Genomic DNA, 26,293 nt, shown 5'->3' with positions numbered 1-26,293 from the left:
CCATTGTGGCGGGCAGGCGAGCGGGCGGGCTGCTTTATTGGCTGTTTGCTGTTCCCCTACTCCACTCCACTATTTGACTGTTGTGCTGCATCAATCAATCAATCAATCAATCAATCAATCAATCAATCAATCAATCAATCAATCAATCAGTGGCTGGCTCAGGTGCAGCTCTTTAACTTACCTAAAAGGGAGGGCGGAGAGAAGACAAGGAAGGTGAATGAGGTGTTCCAATGTGAAATGCCGGAAACACAGAAACACAGACGACACACAACAAGAGGTGGCAATCTATTCATTAATTGCATTTAATCAATGAGCTCATTATCACTCATGCATTGTCCAACAGGTGTTGAAATAATGGGATTAAAAGGGGAGATCCCTTCAGAAAGACAGAAACAATAGCAAAGACAAAAAACACTTTTGGAATCTGCTTTTAGTCAACACATAAGGAAAGGGTGCACCGGTCCTGGAAATACTGCAATACCAGGTCAATGCGTGGAGTGGACAGAGCAAGCTCTATTTCCATCTCCCTGTTCTAAAAATCCATTTAATATATGGTCCCCAGATAGGGGACGTATCAGATATTAAACTGATAAGAACAGATACTACACTTGATCTTAGCCAAAAGGCCGAGAAGCGATAACCCGAACGGGCCGCGCGTTGCCCGAGCCTGCCCGATACTGCTGTTCAGCCCTTGCAGCGATTCAGCCTACTTCTAGGCAATTCCATGGGGCCCTGCAGGCTCACACACTCACAGCTACACGGGAGGTGAATAAAGGCCGGAGAGGAAGCCAGACAGGATTTGCTTCTTTTGCTTGCACCACAATGCAGTGCTGAAAGAGGAGGAATCTACATAAAAACGCCTTCCTGGCAACGCCCAAATGCCCTGCTGCCATGCAGATAAACACTGGCAGCGGCAGCAAGTGCATGCCCACAGCCACCCCTTGTTCCTTCACACCTTGTATCAGCTGTAATCCAGTCCAGTCCAGTGCTGCCTGCTGAGCAGCACTGACCAACACTGCCTGGGCCCAGGCTTTTATCTCTGAGGCCCCATTATGATGTCAGAAAGCTGGCTCTGGAATCCTGAGGGCTCCACTATGACACGTGCAAAGTTCCGTCTGAACTTTATATAAGACGGTGAGGCTCAGTCAGTCACTCAGTGTTGCCTGAGAGGGCAACACTGCAACAGCCGGCCGCCAGGCTGTCTTTTTTTTGCACAGCTAGTTGCCTCCAGGAGGCCACAAGAGGGAGACAAGGGACTGCAAAATGGAAAATAGGCATCCACCAACTTTACAGACAACTTCTCCTTGCTCCTACAACCTCCATCCTTGCACAGTTTGTTATTCTTCTAGGTAACATAGTAACAAATCCAAATTGCTGCTCTCTTTGTAGGCAAGCAAGGCTTTGTTGCAACTGCAATTCTTACTTCTTCTTGAAATGTAGGGACGACAGTACATTCCATCACATCCATCTAGTGTACACAGGTAGGTCCATTGTGGCGGGCAGGCGAGCGGGCGGGCTGCTTTATTGGCTGTTTGCTGTTCCCCTACTCCACTCCACTATTTGACTGTTGTGCTGCATCAATCAATCAATCAATCAATCAATCAATCAATCAATCAGTGGCTGGCTCAGGTGCAGCTCTTTAACTTACCTAAAAGGGAGGGCGGAGAGAAGACAAGGAAGGTGAATGAGGTGTTCCAATGTGAAATGCCGGAAACACAGAAACACAGACGACACACAACAAGAGGTGGCAATCTATTCATTAATTGCATTTAATCAATGAGCTCATTATCACTCATGCATTGTCCAACAGGTGTTGAAATAATGGGATTAAAAGGGGAGATCCCTTCAGAAAGACAGAAACAATAGCAAAGACAAAAAACACTTTTGGAATCTGCTTTTAGTCAACACATAAGGAAAGGGTGCACCGGTCCTGGAAATACTGCAATACCAGGTCAATGCGTGGAGTGGACAGAGCAAGCTCTATTTCCATCTCCCTGTTCTAAAAATCCATTTAATATATGGTCCCCAGATAGGGGACGTATCAGATATTAAACTGATAAGAACAGATACTACACTTGATCTTAGCCAAAAGGCCGAGAAGCGATAACCCGAACGGGCCGCGCGTTGCCCGAGCCTGCCCGATACTGCTGTTCAGCCCTTGCAGCGATTCAGCCTACTTCTAGGCAATTCCATGGGGCCCTGCAGGATCACACACTCACAGCTACACGGGAGGTGAATAAAGGCCGGAGAGGAAGCCAGACAGGATTTGCTTCTTTTGCTTGCACCACAATGCATTGCTGAAAGAGGAGGAATCTACATAAAAACGCCTTCCTGGCAACGCCCAAATGCCCTGCTGCCATGCAGATAAACACTGGCAGCGGCAGCAAGTGCATGCCCACAGCCACCCCTTGTTCCTTCACACCTTGTATCAGCTGTAATCCAGTCCAGTCCAGTGCTGCCTGCTGAGCAGCACTGACCAACACTGCCTGGGCCCAGGCTTTTATCTCTGAGGCCCCATTATGATGTCAGAAAGCTGGCTCTGGAATCCTGAGGGCTCCACTATGACACGTGCAAAGTTCCGTCTGAACTTTATATAAGACGGTGAGGCTCAGTCAGTCACTCAGTGTTGCCTGAGAGGGCAACACTGCAACAGCCGGCCGCCAGGCTGTCTTTTTTTTGCACAGCTAGTTGCCTCCAGGAGGCCACAAGAGGGAGACAAGGGACTGCAAAATGGAAAATAGGCATCCACCAACTTTACAGACAACTTCTCCTTGCTCCTACAACCTCCATCCTTGCACAGTTTGTTATTCTTCTAGGTAACATAGTAACAAATCCAAATTGCTGCTCTCTTTGTAGGCAAGCAAGGCTTTGTTGCAACTGCAATTCTTACTTCTTCTTGAAATGTAGGGACGACAGTACATTCCATCACATCCATCTAGTGTACACAGGTAGGTCCATTGTGGCGGGCAGGCGAGCGGGCGGGCTGCTTTATTGGCTGTTTGCTGTTCCCCTACTCCACTCCACTATTTGACTGTTGTGCTGCATCAATCAATCAATCAATCAATCAATCAATCAATCAATCAATCAATCAATCAATCAATCAGTGGCTGGCTCAGGTGCAGCTCTTTAACTTACCTAAAAGGGAGGGCGGAGAGAAGACAAGGAAGGTGAATGAGGTGTTCCAATGTGAAATGCCGGAAACACAGAAACACAGACGACACACAACAAGAGGTGGCAATCTATTCATTAATTGCATTTAATCAATGAGCTCATTATCACTCATGCATTGTCCAACAGGTGTTGAAATAATGGGATTAAAAGGGGAGATCCCTTCAGAAAGACAGAAACAATAGCAAAGACAAAAAACACTTTTGGAATCTGCTTTTAGTCAACACATAAGGAAAGGGTGCATCGGTCCTGGAAATACTGCAATACCAGGTCAATGCGTGGAGTGGACAGAGCAAGCTCTATTTCCATCTCCCTGTTCTAAAAATCCATTTAATATATGGTCCCCAGATAGGGGACGTATCAGATATTAAACTGATAAGAACAGATACTACACTTGATCTTAGCCAAAAGGCCGAGAAGCGATAACCCGAACGGGCCGCGCGTTGCCCGAGCCTGCCCGATACTGCTGTTCAGCCCTTGCAGCGATTCAGCCTACTTCTAGGCAATTCCATGGGGCCCTGCAGGCTCACACACTCACAGCTACACGGGAGGTGAATAAAGGCCGGAGAGGAAGCCAGACAGGATTTGCTTCTTTTGCTTGCACCACAATGCAGTGCTGAAAGAGGAGGAATCTACATAAAAACGCCTTCCTGGCAACGCCCAAATGCCCTGCTGCCATGCAGATAAACACTGGCAGCGGCAGCAAGTGCATGCCCACAGCCACCCCTTGTTCCTTCACACCTTGTATCAGCTGTAATCCAGTCCAGTCCAGTGCTGCCTGCTGAGCAGCACTGACCAACACTGCCTGGGCCCAGGCTTTTATCTCTGAGGCCCCATTATGATGTCAGAAAGCTGGCTCTGGAATCCTGAGGGCTCCACTATGACACGTGCAAAGTTCCGTCTGAACTTTATATAAGACGGTGAGGCTCAGTCAGTCACTCAGTGTTGCCTGAGAGGGCAACACTGCAACAGCCGGCCGCCAGGCTGTCTTTTTTTTGCACAGCTAGTTGCCTCCAGGAGGCCACAAGAGGGAGACAAGGGACTGCAAAATGGAAAATAGGCATCCACCAACTTTACAGACAACTTCTCCTTGCTCCTACAACCTCCATCCTTGCACAGTTTGTTATTCTTCTAGGTAACATAGTAACAAATCCAAATTGCTGCTCTCTTTGCAGGCAAGCAAGGCTTTGTTGCAACTGCAATTCTTACTTCTTCTTGAAATGTAGGGACGACAGTACATTCCATCACATCCATCTAGTGTACACAGGTAGGTCCATTGTGGCGGGCAGGCGAGCGGGCGGCCTGCTTTATTGGCTGTTTGCTGTTCCCCTACTCCACTCCACTATTTGACTGTTGTGCTGCAATCAATCAATCAATCAATCAATCAATCAATCAATCAATCAATCAATCAATCAGTGGCTGGCTCAGGTGCAGCTCTTTAACTTACCTAAAAGGGAGGGCAGAGAGAAGACAAGGAAGGTGAATGAGGTGTTCCAATGTGAAATGCCGGAAACACAGAAACACAGATGACACACAACAAGAGGTGGCAATCTATTCATTAATTGCATTTAATCAATGAGCTCATTATCACTCATGCATTGTCCAACAGGTGTTGAAATAATGGGATTAAAAGGGGAGATCCCTTCAGAAAGACAGAAACAATAGCAAAGACAAAAAACACTTTTGGAATCTGCTTTTAGTCAACACATAAGGAAAGGGTGCACCGGTCCTGGAAATACTGCAATACCAGGTCAATGCGTGGAGTGGACAGAGCAAGCTCTATTTCCATCTCCCTGTTCTAAAAATCCATTTAATATATGGTCCCCAGATAGGGGACGTATCAGATATTAAACTGATAAGAACAGATACTACACTTGATCTTAGCCAAAAGGCCGAGAAGCGATAACCCGAACGGGCCGCGCGTTGCCCGAGCCTGCCCGATACTGCTGTTCAGCCCTTGCAGCGATTCAGCCTACTTCTAGGCAATTCCATGGGGCCCTGCAGGCTCACACACTCACAGCTACACGGGAGGTGAATAAAGGCCGGAGAGGAAGCCAGACAGGATTTGCTTCTTTTGCTTGCACCACAATGCAGTGCTGAAAGAGGAGGAATCTACATAAAAACGCCTTCCTGGCAACGCCCAAATGCCCTGCTGCCATGCAGATAAACACTGGCAGCGGCAGCAAGTGCATGCCCACAGCCACCCCTTGTTCCTTCACACCTTGTATCAGCTGTAATCCAGTCCAGTCCAGTGCTTCCTGCTGAGCAGCACTGACCAACACTGCCTGGGCCCAGGCTTTTATCTCTGAGGCCCCATTATGATGTCAGAAAGCTGGCTCTGGAATCCTGAGGGCTCCACTATGACACGTGCAAAGTTCCGTCTGAACTTTATATAAGACGGTGAGGCTCAGTCAGTCACTCAGTGTTGCCTGAGAGGGCAACACTGCAACAGCCGGCCGCCAGGCTGTCTTTTTTTTGCACAGCTAGTTGCCTCCAGGAGGCCACAAGAGGGAGACAAGGGACTGCAAAATGGAAAATAGGCATCCACCAACTTTACAGACAACTTCTCCTTGCTCCTACAACCTCCATCCTTGCACAGTTTGTTATTCTTCTAGGTAACATAGTAACAAATCCAAATTGCTGCTCTCTTTGTAGGCAAGCAAGGCTTTGTTGCAACTGCAATTCTTACTTCTTCTTGAAATGTAGGGACGACAGTACATTCCATCAAATCCATCTAGTGTACACAGGTAGGTCCATTGTGGCGGGCAGGCGAGCGGGCGGGCTGCTTTATTGGCTGTTTGCTGTTCCCCTACTCCACTCCACTATTTGACTGTTGTGCTGCATCAATCAATCAATCAATCAATCAATCAATCAATCAATCAGTGGCTGGCTCAGGTGCAGCTCTTTAACTTACCTAAAAGGGAGGGCGGAGAGAAGACAAGGAAGGTGAATGAGGTGTTCCAATGTGAAATGCCGGAAACACAGAAACACAGACGACACACAACAAGAGGTGGCAATCTATTCATTAATTGCATTTAATCAATGAGCTCATTATCACTCATGCATTGTCCAACAGGTGTTGAAATAATGGGATTAAAAGGGGAGATCCCTTCAGAAAGACAGAAACAATAGCAAAGACAAAAAACACTTTTGGAATCTGCTTTTAGTCAACACATAAGGAAAGGGTGCACCGGTCCTGGAAATACTGCAATACCAGGTCAATGCGTGGAGTGGACAGAGCAAGCTCTATTTCCATCTCCCTGTTCTAAAAATCCATTTAATATATGGTCCCCAGATAGGGGACGTATCAGATATTAAACTGATAAGAACAGATACTACACTTGATCTTAGCCAAAAGGCCGAGAAGCGATAACCCGAACGGGCCGCGCGTTGCCCGAGCCTGCCCGATACTGCTGTTCAGCCCTTGCAGCGATTCAGCCTACTTCTAGGCAATTCCATGGGGCCCTGCAGGCTCACACACTCACAGCTACACGGGAGGTGAATAAAGGCCGGAGAGGAAGCCAGACAGGATTTGCTTCTTTTGCTTGCACCACAATGCAGTGCTGAAAGAGGAGGAATCTACATAAAAACGCCTTCCTGGCAACGCCCAAATGCCCTGCTGCCATGCAGATAAACACTGGCAGCGGCAGCAAGTGCATGCCCACAGCCACCCCTTGTTCCTTCACACCTTGTATCAGCTGTAATCCAGTCCAGTCCAGTGCTGCCTGCTGAGCAGCACTGACCAACACTGCCTGGGCCCAGGCTTTTATCTCTGAGGCCCCATTATGATGTCAGAAAGCTGGCTCTGGAATCCTGAGGGCTCCACTATGACACGTGCAAAGTTCCGTCTGAACTTTATATAAGACGGTGAGGCTCAGTCAGTCACTCAGTGTTGCCTGAGAGGGCAACACTGCAACAGCCGGCCGCCAGGCTGTCTTTTTTTTGCACAGCTAGTTGCCTCCAGGAGGCCACAAGAGGGAGACAAGGGACTGCAAAATGGAAAATAGGCATCCACCAACTTTACAGACAACTTCTCCTTGCTCCTACAACCTCCATCCTTGCACAGTTTGTTATTCTTCTAGGTAACATAGTAACAAATCCAAATTGCTGCTCTCTTTGTAGGCAAGCAAGGCTTTGTTGCAACTGCAATTCTTACTTCTTCTTGAAATGTAGGGACGACAGTACATTCCATCACATCCATCTAGTGTACACAGGTAGATCCATTGTGGCGGGCAGGCGAGCGGGCGGGCTGCTTTATTGGCTGTTTGCTGTTCCCCTACTCCACTCCACTATTTGACTGTTGTGCTGCATCAATCAATCAATCAATCAATCAATCAATCAATCAATCAGTGGCTGGCTCAGGTGCAGCTCTTTAACTTACCTAAAAGGGAGGGCGGAGAGAAGACAAGGAAGGTGAATGAGGTGTTCCAATGTGAAATGCCGGAAACACAGAAACACAGACGACACACAACAAGAGGTGGCAATCTATTCATTAATTGCATTTAATCAATGAGCTCATTATCACTCATGCATTGTCCAACAGGTGTTGAAATAATGGGATTAAAAGGGGAGATCCCTTCAGAAAGACAGAAACAATAGCAAAGACAAAAAACACTTTTGGAATCTGCTTTTAGTCAACACATAAGGAAAGGGTGCACCGGTCCTGGAAATACTGCAATACCAGGTCAATGCGTGGAGTGGACAGAGCAAGCTCTATTTCCATCTCCCTGTTCTAAAAATCCATTTAATATATGGTCCCCAGATAGGGGACGTATCAGATATTAAACTGATAAGAACAGATACTACACTTGATCTTAGCCAAAAGGCCGAGAAGCGATAACCCGAACGGGCCGCGCGTTGCCCGAGCCTGCCCGATACTGCTGTTCAGCCCTTGCAGCGATTCAGCCTACTTCTAGGCAATTCCATGGGGCCCTGCAGGCTCACACACTCACAGCTACACGGGAGGTGAATAAAGGCCGGAGAGGAAGCCAGACAGGATTTGCTTCTTTTGCTTGCACCACAATGCAGTGCTGAAAGAGGAGGAATCTACATAAAAACGCCTTCCTGGCAACGCCCAAATGCCCTGCTGCCATGCAGATAAACACTGGCAGCGGCAGCAAGTGCATGCCCACAGCCACCCCTTGTTCCTTCACACCTTGTATCAGCTGTAATCCAGTCCAGTCCAGTGCTGCCTGCTGAGCAGCACTGACCAACACTGCCTGGGCCCAGGCTTTTATCTCTGAGGCCCCATTATGATGTCAGAAAGCTGGCTCTGGAATCCTGAGGGCTCCACTATGACACGTGCAAAGTTCCGTCTGAACTTTATATAAGACGGTGAGGCTCAGTCAGTCACTCAGTGTTGCCTGAGAGGGCAACACTGCAACAGCCGGCCGCCAGGCTGTCTTTTTTTTGCACAGCTAGTTGCCTCCAGGAGGCCACAAGAGGGAGACAAGGGACTGCAAAATGGAAAATAGGCATCCACCAACTTTACAGACAACTTCTCCTTGCTCCTACAACCTCCATCCTTGCACAGTTTGTTATTCTTCTAGGTAACATAGTAACAAATCCAAATTGCTGCTCTCTTTGTAGGCAAGCAAGGCTTTGTTGCAACTGCAATTCTTACTTCTTCTTGAAATGTAGGGACGACAGTACATTCCATCACATCCATCTAGTGTACACAGGTAGGTCCATTGTGGCGGGCAGGCGAGCGGGCGGGCTGCTTTATTGGCTGTTTGCTGTTCCCCTACTCCACTCCACTATTTGACTGTTGTGCTGCATCAATCAATCAATCAATCAATCAATCAATCAATCAATCAATCAGTGGCTGGCTCAGGTGCAGCTCTTTAACTTACCTAAAAGGGAGGGCGGAGAGAAGACAAGGAAGGTGAATGAGGTGTTCCAATGTGAAATGCCGGAAACACAGAAACACAGACGACACACAACAAGAGGTGGCAATCTATTCATTAATTGCATTTAATCAATGAGCTCATTATCACTCATGCATTGTCCAACAGGTGTTGAAATAATGGGATTAAAAGGGGAGATCCCTTCAGAAAGACAGAAACAATAGCAAAGACAAAAAACACTTTTGGAATCTGCTTTTAGTCAACACATAAGGAAAGGGTGCACCGGTCCTGGAAATACTACAATACCAGGTCAATGCGTGGAGTGGACAGAGCAAGCTCTATTTCCATCTCCCTGTTCTAAAAATCCATTTAATATATGGTCCCCAGATAGGGGACGTATCAGATATTAAACTGATAAGAACAGATACTACACTTGATCTTAGCCAAAAGGCCGAGAAGCGATAACCCGAACGGGCCGCGCGTTGCCCGAGCCTGCCCGATACTGCTGTTCAGCCCTTGCAGCGATTCAGCCTACTTCTAGGCAATTCCATGGGGCCCTGCAGGCTCACACACTCACAGCTACACGGGAGGTGAATAAAGGCCGGAGAGGAAGCCAGACAGGATTTGCTTCTTTTGCTTGCACCACAATGCAGTGCTGAAAGAGGAGGAATCTACATAAAAACGCCTTCCTGGCAACGCCCAAATGCCCTGCTGCCATGCAGATAAACACTGGCAGCGGCAGCAAGTGCATGCCCACAGCCACCCCTTGTTCCTTCACACCTTGTATCAGCTGTAATCCAGTCCAGTCCAGTGCTGCCTGCTGAGCAGCACTGACCAACACTGCCTGGGCCCAGGCTTTTATCTCTGAGGCCCCATTATGATGTCAGAAAGCTGGCTCTGGAATCCTGAGGGCTCCACTATGACACGTGCAAAGTTCCGTCTGAACTTTATATAAGACGGTGAGGCTCAGTCAGTCACTCAGTGTTGCCTGAGAGGGCAACACTGCAACAGCCGGCCGCCAGGCTGTCTTTTTTTTGCACAGCTAGTTGCCTCCAGGAGGCCACAAGAGGGAGACAAGGGACTGCAAAATGGAAAATAGGCATCCACCAACTTTACAGACAACTTCTCCTTGCTCCTACAACCTCCATCCTTGCACAGTTTGTTATTCTTCTAGGTAACATAGTAACAAATCCAAATTGCTGCTCTCTTTGTAGGCAAGCAAGGCTTTGTTGCAACTGCAATTCTTACTTCTTCTTGAAATGTAGGGACGACAGTACATTCCATCACATCCATCTAGTGTACACAGGTAGGTCCATTGTGGCGGGCAGGCGAGCGGGCGGGCTGCTTTATTGGCTGTTTGCTGTTCCCCTACTCCACTCCACTATTTGACTGTTGTGCTGCATCAATCAATCAATCAATCAATCAATCAATCAATCAATCAGTGGCTGGCTCAGGTGCAGCTCTTTAACTTACCTAAAAGGGAGGGCGGAGAGAAGACAAGGAAGGTGAATGAGGTGTTCCAATGTGAAATGCCGGAAACACAGAAACACAGACGACACACAACAAGAGGTGGCAATCTATTCATTAATTGCATTTAATCAATGAGCTCATTATCACTCATGCATTGTCCAACAGGTGTTGAAATAATGGGATTAAAAGGGGAGATCCCTTCAGAAAGACAGAAACAATAGCAAAGACAAAAAACACTTTTGGAATCTGCTTTTAGTCAACACATAAGGAAAGGGTGCACCGGTCCTGGAAATACTGCAATACCAGGTCAATGCGTGGAGTGGACAGAGCAAGCTCTATTTCCATCTCCCTGTTCTAAAAATCCATTTAATATATGGTCCCCAGATAGGGGACGTATCAGATATTAAACTGATAAGAACAGATACTACACTTGATCTTAGCCAAAAGGCCGAGAAGCGATAACCCGAACGGGCCGCGCGTTGCCCGAGCCTGCCCGATACTGCTGTTCAGCCCTTGCAGCGATTCAGCCTACTTCTAGGCAATTCCATGGGGCCCTGCAGGCTCACACACTCACAGCTGGTGAATAAAGGCCGGAGAGGAAGCCAGACAGGATTTGCTTCTTTTGCTTGCACCACAATGCAGTGCTGAAAGAGGAGGAATCTACATAAAAACGCCTTCCTGGCAACGCCCAAATGCCCTGCTGCCATGCAGATAAACACTGGCAGCGGCAGCAAGTGCATGCCCACAGCCACCCCTTGTTCCTTCACACCTTGTATCAGCTGTAATCCAGTCCAGTCCAGTGCTGCCTGCTGAGCAGCACTGACCAACACTGCCTGGGCCCAGGCTTTTATCTCTGAGGCCCCATTATGATGTCAGAAAGCTGGCTCTGGAATCCTGAGGGCTCCACTATGACACGTGCAAAGTTCCGTCTGAACTTTATATAAGACGGTGAGGCTCAGTCAGTCACTCAGTGTTGCCTGAGAGGGCAACACTGCAACAGCCGGCCGCCAGGCTGTCTTTTTTTTGCACAGCTAGTTGCCTCCAGGAGGCCACAAGAGGGAGACAAGGGACTGCAAAATGGAAAATAGGCATCCACCAACTTTACAGACAACTTCTCCTTGCTCCTACAACCTCCATCCTTGCACAGTTTGTTATTCTTCTAGGTAACATAGTAACAAATCCAAATTGCTGCTCTCTTTGTAGGCAAGCAAGGCTTTGTTGCAACTGCAATTCTTACTTCTTCTTGAAATGTAGGGACGACAGTACATTCCATCACATCCATCTAGTGTGCACAGGTAGGTCCATTGTGGCGGGCAGGCGAGCGGGCGGGCTGCTTTATTGGCTGTTTGCTGTTCCCCTACTCCACTCCACTATTTGACTGTTGTGCTGCATCAATCAATCAATCAATCAATCAATCAATCAATCAATCAATCAATCAATCAATCAGTGGCTGGCTCAGGTGCAGCTCTTTAACTTACCTAAAAGGGAGGGCGGAGAGAAGACAAGGAAGGTGAATGAGGTGTTCCAATGTGAAATGCCGGAAACACAGAAACACAGACGACACACAACAAGAGGTGGCAATCTATTCATTAATTGCATTTAATCAATGAGCTCATTATCACTCATGCATTGTCCAACAGGTGTTGAAATAATGGGATTAAAAGGGGAGATCCCTTCAGAAAGACAGAAACAATAGCAAAGACAAAAAACACTTTTGGAATCTGCTTTTAGTCAACACATAAGGAAAGGGTGCACCGGTCCTGGAAATACTGCAATACCAGGTCAATGCGTGGAGTGGACAGAGCAAGCTCTATTTCCATCTCCCTGTTCTAAAAATCCATTTAATATATGGTCCCCAGATAGGGGACGTATCAGATATTAAACTGATAAGAACAGATACTACACTTGATCTTAGCCAAAAGGCCGAGAAGCGATAACCCGAACGGGCCGCGCGTTGCCCGAGCCTGCCCGATACTGCTGTTCAGCCCTTGCAGCGATTCAGCCTACTTCTAGGCAATTCCATGGGGCCCTGCAGGCTCACACACTCACAGCTACACGGGAGGTGAATAAAGGCCGGAGAGGAAGCCAGACAGGATTTGCTTCTTTTGCTTGCACCACAATGCAGTGCTGAAAGAGGAGGAATCTACATAAAAACGCCTTCCTGGCAACGCCCAAATGCCCTGCTGCCATGCAGATAAACACTGGCAGCGGCAGCGAGTGCATGCCCACAGCCACCCCTTGTTCCTTCACACCTTGTATCAGCTGTAATCCAGTCCAGTCCAGTGCTGCCTGCTGAGCAGCACTGACCAACACTGCCTGGGCCCAGGCTTTTATCTCTGAGGCCCCATTATGATGTCAGAAAGCTGGCTCTGGAATCCTGAGGGCTCCACTATGACACGTGCAAAGTTCCGTCTGAACTTTATATAAGACGGTGAGGCTCAGTCAGTCACTCAGTGTTGCCTGAGAGGGCAACACTGCAACAGCCGGCCGCCAGGCTGTCTTTTTTTTGCACAGCTAGTTGCCTCCAGGAGGCCACAAGAGGGAGACAAGGGACTGCAAAATGGAAAATAGGCATCCACCAACTTTACAGACAACTTCTCCTTGCTCCTACAACCTCCATCCTTGCACAGTTTGTTATTCTTCTAGGTAACATAGTAACAAATCCAAATTGCTGCTCTCTTTGTAGGCAAGCAAGGCTTTGTTGCAACTGCAATTCTTACTTCTTCTTGAAATGTAGGGACGACAGTACATTCCATCACATCCATCTAGTGTACACAGGTAGGTCCATTGTGGCGGGCAGGCGAGCGGGCGGGCTGCTTTATTGGCTGTTTGCTGTTCCCCTACTCCACTCCACTATTTGACTGTTGTGCTGCATCAATCAATCAATCAATCAATCAATCAATCAATCAATCAGTGGCTGGCTCAGGTGCAGCTCTTTAACTTACCTAAAAGGGAGGGCGGAGAGAAGACAAGGAAGGTGAATGAGGTGTTCCAATGTGAAATGCCGGAAACACAGAAACACAGACGACACACAACAAGAGGTGGCAATCTATTCATTAATTGCATTTAATCAATGAGCTCATTATCACTCATGCATTGTCCAACAGGTGTTGAAATAATGGGATTAAAAGGGGAGATCCCTTCAGAAAGACAGAAACAATAGCAAAGACAAAAAACACTTTTGGAATCTGCTTTTAGTCAACACATAAGGAAAGGGTGCACCGGTCCTGGAAATACTGCAATACCAGGTCAATGCGTGGAGTGGACAGAGCAAGCTCTATTTCCATCTCCCTGTTCTAAAAATCCATTTAATATATGGTCCCCAGATAGGGGACGTATCAGATATTAAACTGATAAGAACAGATACTACACTTGATCTTAGCCAAAAGGCCGAGAAGCGATAACCCGAACGGGCCGCGCGTTGCCCGAGCCTGCCCGATACTGCTGTTCAGCCCTTGCAGCGATTCAGCCTACTTCTAGGCAATTCCATGGGGCCCTGCAGGCTCACACACTCACAGCTACACGGGAGGTGAATAAAGGCCGGAGAGGAAGCCAGACAGGATTTGCTTCTTTTGCTTGCACCACAATGCAGTGCTGAAAGAGGAGGAATCTACATAAAAACGCCTTCCTGGCAACGCCCAAATGCCCTGCTGCCATGCAGATAAACACTGGCAGCGGCAGCAAGTGCATGCCCACAGCCACCCCTTGTTCCTTCACACCTTGTATCAGCTGTAATCCAGTCCAGTCCAGTGCTGCCTGCTGAGCAGCACTGACCAACACTGCCTGGGCCCAGGCTTTTATCTCTGAGGCCCCATTATGATGTCAGAAAGCTGGCTCTGGAATCCTGAGGGCTCCACTATGACACGTGCAAAGTTCCGTCTGAACTTTATATAAGACGGTGAGGCTCAGTCAGTCACTCAGTGTTGCCTGAGAGGGCAACACTGCAACAGCCGGCCGCCAGGCTGTCTTTTCTTTGCACAGCTAGTTGCCTCCAGGAGGCCACAAGAGGGAGACAAGGGACTGCAAAATGGAAAATAGGCATCCACCAACTTTACAGACAACTTCTCCTTGCTCCTACAACCTCCATCCTTGCACAGTTTGTTATTCTTCTAGGTAACATAGTAACAAATCCAAATTGCTGCTCTCTTTGTAGGCAAGCAAGGCTTTGTTGCAACTGCAATTCTTACTTCTTCTTGAAATGTAGGGACGACAGTACATTCCATCACATCCATCTAGTGTACACAGGTAGGTCCATTGTGGCGGGCAGGCGAGCGGGCGGGCTGCTTTATTGGCTGTTTGCTGTTCCCCTACTCCACTCCACTATTTGACTGTTGTGCTGCATCAATCAATCAATCAATCAATCAATCAATCAATCAATCAATCAGTGGCTGGCTCAGGTGCAGCTCTTTAACTTACCTAAAAGGGAGGGCGGAGAGAAGACAAGGAAGGTGAATGAGGTGTTCCAATGTGAAATGCCGGAAACACAGAAACACAGACGACACACAACAAGAGGTGGCAATCTATTCATTAATTGCATTTAATCAATGAGCTCATTATCACTCATGCATTGTCCAACAGGTGTTGAAATAATGGGATTAAAAGGGGAGATCCCTTCAGAAAGACAGAAACAATAGCAAAGACAAAAAACACTTTTGGAATCTGCTTTTAGTCAACACATAAGGAAAGGGTGCACCGGTCCTGGAAATACTGCAATACCAGGTCAATGCGTGGAGTGGACAGAGCAAGCTCTATTTCCATCTCCCTGTTCTAAAAATCCATTTAATATATGGTCCCCAGATAGGGGACGTATCAGATATTAAACTGATAAGAACAGATACTACACTTGATCTTAGCCAAAAGGCCGAGAAGCGATAACCCGAACGGGCCGCGCGTTGCCCGAGCCTGCCCGATACTGCTGTTCAGCCCTTGCAGCGATTCAGCCTACTTCTAGGCAATTCCATGGGGCCCTGCAGGCTCACACACTCACAGCTACACGGGAGGTGAATAAAGGCCGGAGAGGAAGCCAGACAGGATTTGCTTCTTTTGCTTGCACCACAATGCAGTGCTGAAAGAGGAGGAATCTACATAAAAACGCCTTCCTGGCAACGCCCAAATGCCCTGCTGCCATGCAGATAAACACTGGCAGCGGCAGCAAGTGCATGCCCACAGCCACCCCTTGTTCCTTCACACCTTGTATCAGCTGTAATCCAGTCCAGTCCAGTGCTGCCTGCTGAGCAGCACTGACCAACACTGCCTGGGCCCAGGCTTTTATCTCTGAGGCCCCATTATGATGTCAGAAAGCTGGCTCTGGAATCCTGAGGGCTCCACTATGACACGTGCAAAGTTCCGTCTGAACTTTATATAAGACGGTGAGGCTCAGTCAGTCACTCAGTGTTGCCTGAGAGGGCAACACTGCAACAGCCGGCCGCCAGGCTGTCTTTTTTTTGCACAGCTAGTTGCCTCCAGGAGGCCACAAGAGGGAGACAAGGGACTGCAAAATGGAAAATAGGCATCCACCAACTTTACAGACAACTTCTCCTTGCTCCTACAACCTCCATCCTTGCACAGTTTGTTATTCTTCTAGGTAACATAGTAACAAATCCAAATTGCTGCTCTCTTTGTAGGCAAGCAAGGCTTTGTTGCAACTGCAATTCTTACTTCTTCTTGAAATGTAGGGACGACAGTACATTCCATCACATCCATCTAGTGTACACAGGTAGGTCCATTGTGGCGGGCAGGCGAGCGGGCGGGCTGCTTTATTGGCTGTTTGCTGTTCCCCTACTCCACTCCACTATTTGACTGTTGTGCTGCATCAATCAATCAATCAATCAATCAATCAATCAATCAATCAATCAATCAATCAATCAATCAATCAATCAATCAGTGGCTGGCTCAGGTGCAGCTCTTTAACTTACCTAAAAGGGAGGGCGGAGAGAAGACAAGGAAGGTGAATGAGGTGTTCCAATGTGAAATGCCGGAAACACAGAAACACAGACGACACACAACAAGAGGTGGCAATCTATTCATTAATTGCATTTAATCAATGAGCTCATTATCACTCATGCATTGTCCAACAGGTGTTGAAATAATGGGATTAAAAGGGGAGATCCCTTCAGAAAGACAGAAACAATAGCAAAGACAAAAAACACTTTTGGAATCTGCTTTTAGTCAACACATAAGGAAAGGGTGCACCGGTCCTGGAAATACTGCAATACCAGGTCAATGCGTGGAGTGGACAGAGCAAGCTCTATTTCCATCTCCCTGTTCTAAAAATCCATTTAATATATGGTCCCCAGATAGGGGACGTATCAGATATTAAACTGATAAGAACAGATACTACACTTGATCTTAGCCAAAAGGCCGAGAAGCGATAACCCGAACGGGCCGCGCGTTGCCCGAGCCTGCCCGATACTGCTGTTCAGCCCTTGCAGCGATTCAGCCTACTTCTAGGCAATTCCATGGGGCCCTGCAGGCTCACACACTCACAGCTACACGGGAGGTGAATAAAGGCCGGAGAGGAAGCCAGACAGGATTTGCTTCTTTTGCTTGCACCACAATGCAGTGCTGAAAGAGGAGGAATCTACATAAAAACGCCTTCCTGGCAACGCCCAAATGCCCTGCTGCCATGCAGATAAACACTGGCAGCGGCAGCAAGTGCATGCCCACAGCCACCCCTTGTTCCTTCACACCTTGTATCAGCTGTAATCCAGTCCAGTCCAGTGCTGCCTGCTGAGCAGCACTGACCAACACTGCCTGGGCCCAGGCTTTTATCTCTGAGGCCCCATTATGATGTCAGAAAGCTGGCTCTGGAATCCTGAGGGCTCCACTATGACACGTGCAAAGTTCCGTCTGAACTTTATATAAGACGGTGAGGCTCAGTCAGTCACTCAGTGTTGCCTGAGAGGGCAACACTGCAACAGCCGGCCGCCAGGCTGTCTTTTTTTTGCACAGCTAGTTGCCTCCAGGAGGCCACAAGAGGGAGACAAGGGACTGCAAAATGGAAAATAGGCATCCACCAACTTTACAGACAACTTCTCCTTGCTCCTACAACCTCCATCCTTGCACAGTTTGTTATTCTTCTAGGTAACATAGTAACAAATCCAAATTGCTGCTCTCTTTGTAGGCAAGCAAGGCTTTGTTGCAACTGCAATTCTTACTTCTTCTTGAAATGTAGGGACGACAGTACATTCCATCACATCCATCTAGTGTACACAGGTAGGTCCATTGTGGCGGGCAGGCGAGCGGGCGGGCTGCTTTATTGGCTGTTTGCTGTTCCCCTACTCCACTCCACTATTTGACTGTTGTGCTGCATCAATCAATCAATCAATCAATCAATCAATCAATCAATCAATCAGTGGCTGGCTCAGGTGCAGCTCTTTAACTTACCTAAAAGGGAGGGCGGAGAGAAGACAAGGAAGGTGAATGAGGTGTTCCAATGTGAAATGCCGGAAACACAGAAACACAGACGACACACAACAAGAGGTGGCAATCTATTCATTAATTGCATTTAATCAATGAGCTCATTATCACTCATGCATTGTCCAACAGGTGTTGAAATAATGGGATTAAAAGGGGAGATCCCTTCAGAAAGACAGAAACAATAGCAAAGACAAAAAACACTTTTGGAATCTGCTTTTAGTCAACACATAAGGAAAGGGTGCACCGGTCCTGGAAATACTGCAATACCAGGTCAATGCGTGGAGTGGACAGAGCAAGCTCTATTTCCATCTCCCTGTTCTAAAAATCCATTTAATATATGGTCCCCAGATAGGGGACGTATCAGATATTAAACTGATAAGAACAGATACTACACTTGATCTTAGCCAAAAGGCCGAGAAGCGATAACCCGAACGGGCCGCGCGTTGCCCGAGCCTGCCCGATACTGCTGTTCAGCCCTTGCAGCGATTCAGCCTACTTCTAGGCAATTCCATGGGGCCCTGCAGGCTCACACACTCACAGCTACACGGGAGGTGAATAAAGGCCGGAGAGGAAGCCAGACAGGATTTGCTTCTTTTGCTTGCACCACAATGCAGTGCTGAAAGAGGAGGAATCTACATAAAAACGCCTTCCTGGCAACGCCCAAATGCCCTGCTGCCATGCAGATAAACACTGGCAGCGGCAGCAAGTGCATGCCCACAGCCACCCCTTGTTCCTTCACACCTTGTATCAGCTGTAATCCAGTCCAGTCCAGTGCTGCCTGCTGAGCAGCACTGACCAACACTGCCTGGGCCCAGGCTTTTATCTCTGAGGCCCCATTATGATGTCAGAAAGCTGGCTCTGGAATCCTGAGGGCTCCACTATGACACGTGCAAAGTTCCGTCTGAACTTTATATAAGACGGTGAGGCTCAGTCAGTCACTCAGTGTTGCCTGAGAGGGCAACACTGCAACAGCCGGCCGCCAGGCTGTCTTTTTTTTGCACAGCTAGTTGCCTCCAGGAGGCCACAAGAGGGAGACAAGGGACTGCAAAATGGAAAATAGGCATCCACCAACTTTACAGACAACTTCTCCTTGCTCCTACAACCTCCATCCTTGCACAGTTTGTTATTCTTCTAGGTAACATAGTAACAAATCCAAATTGCTGCTCTCTTTGTAGGCAAGCAAGGCTTTGTTGCAACTGCAATTCTTACTTCTTCTTGAAATGTAGGGACGACAGTACATTCCATCACATCCATCTAGTGTACACAGGTAGGTCCATTGTGGCGGGCAGGCGAGCGGGCGGGCTGCTTTATTGGCTGTTTGCTGTTCCCCTACTCCACTCCACTATTTGACTGTTGTGCTGCATCAATCAATCAATCAATCAATCAATCAATCAATCAATCAATCAATCAATCAGTGGCTGGCTCAGGTGCAGCTCTTTAACTTACCTAAAAGGGAGGGCGGAGAGAAGACAAGGAAGGTGAATGAGGTGTTCCAATGTGAAATGCCGGAAACACAGAAACACAGACGACACACAACAAGAGGTGGCAATCTATTCATTAATTGCATTTAATCAATGAGCTCATTATCACTCATGCATTGTCCAACAGGTGTTGAAATAATGGGATTAAAAGGGGAGATCCCTTCAGAAAGACAGAAACAATAGCAAAGACAAAAAACACTTTTGGAATCTGCTTTTAGTCAACACATAAGGAAAGGGTGCACCGGTCCTGGAAATACTGCAATACCAGGTCAATGCGTGGAGTGGACAGAGCAAGCTCTATTTCCATCTCCCTGTTCTAAAAATCCATTTAATATATGGTCCCCAGATAGGGGACGTATCAGATATTAAACTGATAAGAACAGATACTACACTTGATCTTAGCCAAAAGGCCGAGAAGCGATAACCCGAACGGGCCGCGCGTTGCCCGAGCCTGCCCGATACTGCTGTTCAGCCCTTGCAGCGATTCAGCCTACTTCTAGGCAATTCCATGGGGCCCTGCAGGCTCACACACTCACAGCTACACGGGAGGTGAATAAAGGCCGGAGAGGAAGCCAGACAGGATTTGCTTCTTTTGCTTGCACCACAATGCAGTGCTGAAAGAGGAGGAATCTACATAAAAACGCCTTCCTGGCAACGCCCAAATGCCCTGCTGCCATGCAGATAAACACTGGCAGCGGCAGCAAGTGCATGCCCACAGCCACCCCTTGTTCCTTCACACCTTGTATCAGCTGTAATCCAGTCCAGTCCAGTGCTGCCTGCTGAGCAGCACTGACCAACACTGCCTGGGCCCAGGCTTTTATCTCTGAGGCCCCATTATGATGTCAGAAAGCTGGCTCTGGAATCCTGAGGGCTCCACTATGACACGTGCAAAGTTCCGTCTGAACTTTATATAAGACGGTGAGGCTCAGTCAGTCACTCAGTGTTGCCTGAGAGGGCAACACTGCAACAGCCGGCCGCCAGGCTGTCTTTTTTTTGCACAGCTAGTTGCCTCCAGGAGGCCACAAGAGGGAGACAAGGGACTGCAAAATGGAAAATAGGCATCCACCAACTTTACAGACAACTTCTCCTTGCTCCTACAACCTCCATCCTTGCACAGTTTGTTATTCTTCTAGGTAACATAGTAACAAATCCAAATTGCTGCTCTCTTTGTAGGCAAGCAAGGCTTTGTTGCAACTGCAATTCTTACTTCTTCTTGAAATGTAGGGACGACAGTACATTCCATCACATCCATCTAGTGTACACAGGTAGGTCCATTGTGGCGGGCAGGCGAGCGGGCGGGCTGCTTTATTGGCTGTTTGCTGTTCCCCTACTCCACTCCACTATTTGACTGTTGTGCTGCATCAATCAATCAATCAATCAATCAATCAATCAATCAATCAATCAATCAATCAGTGGCTGGCTCAGGTGCAGCTCTTTAACTTACCTAAAAGGGAGGGCGGAGAGAAGACAAGGAAGGTGAATGAGGTGTTCCAATGTGAAATGCCGGAAACACAGAAACACAGACGACACACAACAAGAGGTGGCAATCTATTCATTAATTGCATTTAATCAATGAGCTCATTATCACTCATGCATTGTCCAACAGGTGTTGAAATAATGGGATTAAAAGGGGAGATCCCTTCAGAAAGACAGAAACAATAGCAAAGACAAAAAACACTTTTGGAATCTGCTTTTAGTCAACACATAAGGAAAGGGTGCACCGGTCCTGGAAATACTGCAATACCAGGTCAATGCGTGGAGTGGACAGAGCAAGCTCTATTTCCATCTCCCTGTTCTAAAAATCCATTTAATATATGGTCCCCAGATAGGGGACGTATCAGATATTAAACTGATAAGAACAGATACTACACTTGATCTTAGCCAAAAGGCCGAGAAGCGATAACCCGAACGGGCCGCGCGTTGCCCGAGCCTGCCCGATACTGCTGTTCAGCCCTTGCAGCGATTCAGCCTACTTCTAGGCAATTCCATGGGGCCCTGCAGGCTCACACACTCACAGCTACACGGGAGGTGAATAAAGGCCGGAGAGGAAGCCAGACAGGATTTGCTTCTTTTGCTTGCACCACAATGCAGTGCTGAAAGAGGAGGAATCTACATAAAAACGCCTTCCTGGCAACGCCCAAATGCCCTGCTGCCATGCAGATAAACACTGGCAGCGGCAGCAAGTGCATGCCCACAGCCACCCCTTGTTCCTTCACACCTTGTATCAGCTGTAATCCAGTCCAGTCCAGTGCTGCCTGCTGAGCAGCACTGACCAACACTGCCTGGGCCCAGGCTTTTATCTCTGAGGCCCCATTATGATGTCAGAAAGCTGGCACTGGAATCCTGAGGGCTCCACTATGACACGTGCAAAGTTCCGTCTGAACTTTATATAAGACGGTGAGGCTCAGTCAGTCACTCAGTGTTGCCTGAGAGGGCAACACTGCAACAGCCGGCCGCCAGGCTGTCTTTTTTTTGCACAGCTAGTTGCCTCCAGGAGGCCACAAGAGGGAGACAAGGGACTGCAAAATGGAAAATAGGCATCCACCAACTTTACAGACAACTTCTCCTTGCTCCTACAACCTCCATCCTTGCACAGTTTGTTATTCTTCTAGGTAACATAGTAACAAATCCAAATTGCTGCTCTCTTTGTAGGCAAGCAAGGCTTTGTTGCAACTGCAATTCTTACTTCTTCTTGAAATGTAGGGACGACAGTACATTCCATCACATCCATCTAGTGTACACAGGTAGGTCCATTGTGGCGGGCAGGCGAGCGGGCGGGCTGCTTTATTGGCTGTTTGCTGTTCCCCTACTCCACTCCACTATTTGACTGTTGTGCTGCATCAATCAATCAATCAATCAATCAATCAATCAATCAATCAGTGGCTGGCTCAGGTGCAGCTCTTTAACTTACCTAAAAGGGAGGGCGGAGAGAAGACAAGGAAGGTGAATGAGGTGTTCCAATGTGAAATGCCGGAAACACAGAAACACAGACGACACACAACAAGAGGTGGCAATCTATTCATTAATTGCATTTAATCAATGAGCTCATTATCACTCATGCATTGTCCAACAGGTGTTGAAATAATGGGATTAAAAGGGGAGATCCCTTCAGAAAGACAGAAACAATAGCAAAGACAAAAAACACTTTTGGAATCTGCTTTTAGTCAACACATAAGGAAAGGGTGCACCGGTCCTGGAAATACTGCAATACCAGGTCAATGCGTGGAGTGGACAGAGCAAGCTCTATTTCCATCTCCCTGTTCTAAAAATCCATTTAATATATGGTCCCCAGATAGGGGACGTATCAGATATTAAACTGATAAGAACAGATACTACACTTGATCTTAGCCAAAAGGCCTAGAAGCGATAACCCGTACGGGCCGCGCGTTGCCCGAGCCTGCCCGATACTGCTGTTCAGCCCTTGCAGCGATTCAGCCTACTTCTAGGCAATTCCATGGGGCCCTGCAGGCTCACACACTCACAGCTACACGGGAGGTGAATAAAGGCCGGAGAGGAAGCCAGACAGGATTTGCTTCTTTTGCTTGCACCACAATGCAGTGCTGAAAGAGGAGGAATCTACATAAAAACGCCTTCCTGGCAACGCCCAAATGCCCTGCTGCCATGCAGATAAACACTGGCAGCGGCAGCAAGTGCATGCCCACAGCCACCCCTTGTTCCTTCACACCTTGTATCAGCTGTAATCCAGTCCAGTCCAGTGCTGCCTGCTGAGCAGCACTGACCAACACTGCCTGGGCCCAGGCTTTTATCTCTGAGGCCCCATTATGATGTCAGAAAGCTGGCTCTGGAATCCTGAGGGCTCCACTATGACACGTGCAAAGTTCCGTCTGAACTTTATATAAGACGGTGAGGCTCAGTCAGTCACTCAGTGTTGCCTGAGAGGGCAACACTGCAACAGCCGGCCGCCAGGCTGTCTTTTTTTTGCACAGCTAGTTGCCTCCAGGAGGCCACAAGAGGGAGACAAGGGACTGCAAAATGGAAAATAGGCATCCACCAACTTTACAGACAACTTCTCCTTGCTCCTACAACCTCCATCCTTGCACAGTTTGTTATTCTTCTAGGTAACATAGTAACAAATCCAAATTGCTGCTCTCTTTGTAGGCAAGCAAGGCTTTGTTGCAACTGCAATTCTTACTTCTTCTTGAAATGTAGGGACGACAGTACATTCCATCACATCCATCTAGTGTACACAGGTAGGTCCATTGTGGCGGGCAGGCGAGCGGGCTGGCTGCTTTATTGGCTGTTTGCTGTTCCCCTACTCCACTCCACTATTTGACTGTTGTGCTGCATCAATCAATCAATCAATCAATCAATCAATCAATCAATCAATCAATCAGTGGCTGGCTCAGGTGCAGCTCTTTAACTTACCTAAAAGGGAGGGCGGAGAGAAGACAAGGAAGGTGAATGAGGTGTTCCAATGTGAAATGCCGGAAACACAGAAACACAGACGACACACAACAAGAGGTGGCAATCTATTCATTAATTGCATTTAATCAATGAGCTCATTATCACTCATGCATTGTCCAACAGGTGTTGAAATAATGGGATTAAAAGGGGAGATCCCTTCAGAAAGACAGAAACAATAGCAAAGACAAAAAACACTTTTGGAATCTGCTTTTAGTCAACACATAAGGAAAGGGTGCACCGGTCCTGGAAATACTGCAATACCAGGTCAATGCGTGGAGTGGACAGAGCAAGCTCTATTTCCATCTCCCTGTTCTAAAAATCCATTTAATATATGGTCCCCAGATAGGGGACGTATCAGATATTAAACTGATAAGAACAGATACTACACTTGATCTTAGCCAAAAGGCCGAGAAGCGATAACCCGAACGGGCCGCGCGTTGCCCGAGCCTGCCCGATACTGCTGTTCAGCCCTTGCAGCGATTCAGCCTACTTCTAGGCAATTCCATGGGGCCCTGCAGGCTCACACACTCACAGCTACACGGGAGGTGAATAAAGGCCGGAGAGGAAGCCAGACAGGATTTGCTTCTTTTGCTTGCACCACAATGCAGTGCTGAAAGAGGAGGAATCTACATAAAAACGCCTTCCTGGCAACGCCCAAATGCCCTGCTGCCATGCAGATAAACACTGGCAGCGGCAGCAAGTGCATGCCCACAGCCACCCCTTGTTCCTTCACACCTTGTATCAGCTGTAATCCAGTCCAGTCCAGTGCTGCCTGCTGAGCAGCACTGACCAACACTGCCTGGGCCCAGGCTTTTATCTCTGAGGCCCCATTATGATGTCAGAAAGCTGGCTCTGGAATCCTGAGGGCTCCACTATGACACGTGCAAAGTTCCGTCTGAACTTTATATAAGACGGTGAGGCTCAGTCAGTCACTCAGTGTTGCCTGAGAGGGCAACACTGCAACAGCCGGCCGCCAGGCTGTCTTTTTTTTGCACAGCTAGTTGCCTCCAGGAGGCCACAAGAGGGAGACAAGGGACTGCAAAATGGAAAATAGGCATCCACCAACTTTACAGACAACTTCTCCTTGCTCCTACAACCTCCATCCTTGCACAGTTTGTTATTCTTCTAGGTAACATAGTAACAAATCCAAATTGCTGCTCTCTTTGTAGGCAAGCAAGGCTTTGTTGCAACTGCAATTCTTACTTCTTCTTGAAATGTAGGGACGACAGTACATTCCATCACATCCATCTAGTGTACACAGGTAGGTCCATTGTGGCGGGCAGGCGAGCGGGCGGGCTGCTTTATTGGCTGTTTGCTGTTCCCCTACTCCACTCCACTATTTGACTGTTGTGCTGCATCAATCAATCAATCAATCAATCAATCAATCAATCAATCAATCAATCAATCAATCAATCAGTGGCTGGCTCAGGTGCAGCTCTTTAACTTACCTAAAAGGGAGGGCGGAGAGAAGACAAGGAAGGTGAATGAGGTGTTCCAATGTGAAATGCCGGAAACACAGAAACACAGACGACACACAACAAGAGGTGGCAATCTATTCATTAATTGCATTTAATCAATGAGCTCATTATCACTCATGCATTGTCCAACAGGTGTTGAAATAATGGGATTAAAAGGGGAGATCCCTTCAGAAAGACAGAAACAATAGCAAAGACAAAAAACACTTTTGGAATCTGCTTTTAGTCAACACATAAGGAAAGGGTGCACCGGTCCTGGAAATACTGCAATACCAGGTCAATGCGTGGAGTGGACAGAGCAAGCTCTATTTCCATCTCCCTGTTCTAAAAATCCATTTAATATATGGTCCCCAGATAGGGGACGTATCAGATATTAAACTGATAAGAACAGATACTACACTTGATCTTAGCCAAAAGGCCGAGAAGCGATAACCCGAACGGGCCGCGCGTTGCCCGAGCCTGCCCGATACTGCTGTTCAGCCCTTGCAGCGATTCAGCCTACTTCTAGGCAATTCCATGGGGCCCTGCAGGCTCACACACTCACAGCTACACGGGAGGTGAATAAAGGCCGGAGAGGAAGCCAGTCAGGATTTGCTTCTTTTGCTTGCACCACAATGCAGTGCTGAAAGAGGAGGAATCTACATAAAAACGCCTTCCTGGCAACGCCCAAATGCCCTGCTGCCATGCAGATAAACACTGGCAGCGGCAGCAAGTGCATGCCCACAGCCACCCCTTGTTCCTTCACACCTTGTATCAGCTGTAATCCAGTCCAGTCCAGTGCTGCCTGCTGAGCAGCACTGACCAACACTGCCTGGGCCCAGGCTTTTATCTCTGAGGCCCCATTATGATGTCAGAAAGCTGGCTCTGGAATCCTGAGGGCTCCACTATGACACGTGCAAAGTTCCGTCTGAACTTTATATAAGACGGTGAGGCTCAGTCAGTCACTCAGTGTTGCCTGAGAGGGCAACACTGCAACAGCCGGCCGCCAGGCTGTCTTTTTTTTGCACAG

General features: G+C 47.9%; 18 non-coding genes across 18 annotated transcripts; all 18 read right to left on the bottom strand.

Moving 5' to 3' along the window:
* Nucleotides 1–447: 447 nt before the first annotated feature.
* LOC142723461 (U2 spliceosomal RNA) lies at nt 448–638 on the bottom strand. The gene has a single exon (XR_012875656.1). It is a non-coding gene; the product is annotated as a U2 spliceosomal RNA (small nuclear RNA).
* A 1,276-nt stretch (nt 639–1,914) lies between these two features.
* LOC142723459 (U2 spliceosomal RNA) lies at nt 1,915–2,105 on the bottom strand. The gene has a single exon (XR_012875654.1). It is a non-coding gene; the product is annotated as a U2 spliceosomal RNA (small nuclear RNA).
* Nucleotides 2,106–3,401: 1,296 nt separating this feature from the next.
* LOC142723422 (U2 spliceosomal RNA) lies at nt 3,402–3,592 on the bottom strand. The gene has a single exon (XR_012875622.1). It is a non-coding gene; the product is annotated as a U2 spliceosomal RNA (small nuclear RNA).
* Nucleotides 3,593–4,881: 1,289 nt separating this feature from the next.
* On the bottom strand, nt 4,882–5,072 carry LOC142723458 (U2 spliceosomal RNA). Its single transcript, XR_012875653.1, has one exon. It is a non-coding gene; the product is annotated as a U2 spliceosomal RNA (small nuclear RNA).
* Nucleotides 5,073–6,348: 1,276 nt separating this feature from the next.
* Nucleotides 6,349–6,539, bottom strand: LOC142723457 (U2 spliceosomal RNA). The gene has a single exon (XR_012875652.1). It is a non-coding gene; the product is annotated as a U2 spliceosomal RNA (small nuclear RNA).
* Nucleotides 6,540–7,815: 1,276 nt separating this feature from the next.
* On the bottom strand, nt 7,816–8,006 carry LOC142723456 (U2 spliceosomal RNA). Its single transcript, XR_012875651.1, has one exon. It is a non-coding gene; the product is annotated as a U2 spliceosomal RNA (small nuclear RNA).
* Nucleotides 8,007–9,286: 1,280 nt separating this feature from the next.
* Nucleotides 9,287–9,477, bottom strand: LOC142723426 (U2 spliceosomal RNA). The gene has a single exon (XR_012875626.1). It is a non-coding gene; the product is annotated as a U2 spliceosomal RNA (small nuclear RNA).
* A 1,276-nt stretch (nt 9,478–10,753) lies between these two features.
* LOC142723455 (U2 spliceosomal RNA) lies at nt 10,754–10,944 on the bottom strand. The gene has a single exon (XR_012875650.1). It is a non-coding gene; the product is annotated as a U2 spliceosomal RNA (small nuclear RNA).
* A 1,284-nt stretch (nt 10,945–12,228) lies between these two features.
* On the bottom strand, nt 12,229–12,419 carry LOC142723454 (U2 spliceosomal RNA). Its single transcript, XR_012875649.1, has one exon. It is a non-coding gene; the product is annotated as a U2 spliceosomal RNA (small nuclear RNA).
* Nucleotides 12,420–13,695: 1,276 nt separating this feature from the next.
* On the bottom strand, nt 13,696–13,886 carry LOC142723453 (U2 spliceosomal RNA). Its single transcript, XR_012875648.1, has one exon. It is a non-coding gene; the product is annotated as a U2 spliceosomal RNA (small nuclear RNA).
* A 1,280-nt stretch (nt 13,887–15,166) lies between these two features.
* LOC142723451 (U2 spliceosomal RNA) lies at nt 15,167–15,357 on the bottom strand. The gene has a single exon (XR_012875647.1). It is a non-coding gene; the product is annotated as a U2 spliceosomal RNA (small nuclear RNA).
* A 1,308-nt stretch (nt 15,358–16,665) lies between these two features.
* LOC142723450 (U2 spliceosomal RNA) lies at nt 16,666–16,856 on the bottom strand. The gene has a single exon (XR_012875646.1). It is a non-coding gene; the product is annotated as a U2 spliceosomal RNA (small nuclear RNA).
* Nucleotides 16,857–18,136: 1,280 nt separating this feature from the next.
* LOC142723449 (U2 spliceosomal RNA) lies at nt 18,137–18,327 on the bottom strand. The gene has a single exon (XR_012875645.1). It is a non-coding gene; the product is annotated as a U2 spliceosomal RNA (small nuclear RNA).
* Nucleotides 18,328–19,615: 1,288 nt separating this feature from the next.
* On the bottom strand, nt 19,616–19,806 carry LOC142723447 (U2 spliceosomal RNA). Its single transcript, XR_012875643.1, has one exon. It is a non-coding gene; the product is annotated as a U2 spliceosomal RNA (small nuclear RNA).
* A 1,288-nt stretch (nt 19,807–21,094) lies between these two features.
* Nucleotides 21,095–21,285, bottom strand: LOC142723446 (U2 spliceosomal RNA). Its single transcript, XR_012875642.1, has one exon. It is a non-coding gene; the product is annotated as a U2 spliceosomal RNA (small nuclear RNA).
* Nucleotides 21,286–22,561: 1,276 nt separating this feature from the next.
* On the bottom strand, nt 22,562–22,752 carry LOC142723425 (U2 spliceosomal RNA). The gene has a single exon (XR_012875625.1). It is a non-coding gene; the product is annotated as a U2 spliceosomal RNA (small nuclear RNA).
* Nucleotides 22,753–24,036: 1,284 nt separating this feature from the next.
* LOC142723445 (U2 spliceosomal RNA) lies at nt 24,037–24,227 on the bottom strand. Its single transcript, XR_012875641.1, has one exon. It is a non-coding gene; the product is annotated as a U2 spliceosomal RNA (small nuclear RNA).
* A 1,296-nt stretch (nt 24,228–25,523) lies between these two features.
* On the bottom strand, nt 25,524–25,714 carry LOC142723444 (U2 spliceosomal RNA). The gene has a single exon (XR_012875640.1). It is a non-coding gene; the product is annotated as a U2 spliceosomal RNA (small nuclear RNA).
* Nucleotides 25,715–26,293: the final 579 nt, after the last annotated feature.

Source organism: Rhinoderma darwinii, unplaced genomic scaffold, assembly GCF_050947455.1.
Source record: "Rhinoderma darwinii isolate aRhiDar2 unplaced genomic scaffold, aRhiDar2.hap1 Scaffold_549, whole genome shotgun sequence".
Lineage (NCBI taxonomy): Eukaryota > Metazoa > Chordata > Amphibia > Anura > Rhinodermatidae > Rhinoderma > Rhinoderma darwinii.
Note: the sequence above shows the minus strand (reverse complement) of the source record. Positions and strands in the feature narration are given on the sequence as shown.